The sequence below is a fragment of the Mchenga conophoros genome, linkage group LG20 (genome assembly GCF_057382185.1).
Source record: "Mchenga conophoros isolate Kocher_MC1m ecotype Shallow Benthic linkage group LG20, M_conophoros_male_GT1.1, whole genome shotgun sequence".
Classification (NCBI taxonomy): Eukaryota; Metazoa; Chordata; class Actinopteri; order Cichliformes; family Cichlidae; genus Mchenga; species Mchenga conophoros.
This window is the reverse complement of record NC_140545.1, coordinates 11,839,139-11,840,890: the sequence shown is the minus strand read 5'-3', so window position 1 is coordinate 11,840,890 and position 1,752 is coordinate 11,839,139. Positions and strand designations below refer to the sequence as shown.

The 1,752-nt window shown below is 38.2% G+C and overlaps 1 long non-coding RNA gene across 1 annotated transcript; it reads right to left on the bottom strand.

Moving 5' to 3' along the window:
* Positions 1-17: 17 nt before the first annotated feature.
* LOC146550459 (uncharacterized) lies at positions 18-1,266 on the bottom strand. Its single transcript, XR_014890203.1, has 3 exons — positions 630-1,266; positions 312-413; positions 18-152 (listed from the first exon to the last, which is right to left on the bottom strand). It is a non-coding gene; the product is annotated as an uncharacterized LOC146550459 (long non-coding RNA).
* Positions 1,267-1,752: the final 486 nt, after the last annotated feature.

Below are 1,752 nucleotides of genomic sequence, written 5' to 3'. Positions count from 1 at the left end.
ATAGACAGAGTCCCGACTTTGAGAATATTCCAGCCATTTGTGTTGTGAATACCATGTCTTGCTGAAGGCCCTCCTCTTTTCACCATGTACTGTTCGAGGAAATATCTTCAAGTGTGGCTGTCTAGGTCCCTCCGCTGGATTTTGAGATATATCTAAGTGTGGGAGGATTCAATTTAAAAATCAATGAAGAATTGTTTTTGATCTAGAACAACATCTCTTGCAAAAGTGACAGTATCAATATTATAAAATATTTAATGCACAATTAAAGGCTTTCAATATTAATCTATGAAGTAAGATTGGAGGTTAAATACCATGTGGATGGCCCAGTGTCGTACATGATGTTGAAGGAGAAGATGTTTCAAAAGGCACCACATCCTGGTTATCTGGTGGATCATGAACAGGTGAAAAAGTGCCTGGGATAATATAAAAATATTACATTTCATTAAATAAAAAAAACATGTTATTTAAAGCAGGATTTTGTTTTAATTTCCAATTATGTACCACAATACATATATTCACTTATTTAATTATTTATTCCCAAATATTAGGATTTGTCCCCTATGGATCGGTTGAACACTTGACAATATAAACATCCCTTCCTTGCATTTTCCTTATTCATTCTCACATACCTTCATTTGTAGAAATCACAGGTGACAATGATGACTGCTGCTCAGTCCACCTTTCCCTGACATTGCTCTCTGCTTCTGGCGTTATTTTAGCCTTCTTAAGGAAGAAATTCTCAATATTTTGAGATCTTTTCATTCTCCACTCCTATTCTTCTATCTATACTGGTTGGCCCTGAAGTAATAAAGCAAAAACTTATGTCACAAACAACAACTTTCTTGATGTATGACCTTGACTGGAAGTCAGGGATGTCAAATTCTTGCCCTTATGGACCCCTATCATGCATGTTTTAGATGTTACCTATACCAACATAGCCAATTCAAATCAAATAATCCCCAAACACCTAGTTGTGCACAAGTCTGTAAATGATTCTTTAAATCAGCTGTGTTGAAGTATGGAAACATCTGAAACCAGGAGGACCAGAACTGCACATCCCTGCATTGAACATGGCACAAACTTTGGTAATATTGATGTATAAAGAACAACACTGGCTGATGATGAAGTACAGTCAGCTGGCATGGCGACACTGCCAGTATTAACCTGCAACTTGGATTATATCTTATAACTAATAACTCTTATGCTAGCTCCGCGGCCGCCCAGTAGCCTACTGAAATATTCGGCGGTTGCAATAATTCTTTAAGTGTTATTTTTTCCTTGGTATTCTAATTTCACCGAAGTTTACTAAACTCAACAAACTTAATATTACTTACCGGGACATTTATTCTCTCATCATTTTCTTTTGCCGGAAAATAGCTTTCTGTGGTGCCGTCTTTCTCCTTCCTTTGCCGATGCTGCATTCACTTACACTCGGATATCTGAGCATCACTACGAAAACGTAATCGTACATTTGATATTTAATTGAATTTTATTGTTTTAGCTTCGGGGTGGCACCTGGGGTGGCCAGTCTGGTTTGGGGGGTGGCCTGTGCCCCCCCAGGCCACCCCGCTGGACACGCCACAGATCCTAAGAACATATTTAACACACATAAACGGCCACCATGGCATCCAGGTAGATATCAAATCCTTCACTGATTGTTGTACAGTGAATTTTTTAGCTAACTATTTTAGCCACTTCATTTAAAACTTGCTCAGTAAACCATAAGATGACCAATCATAGCTGTAGCCATCT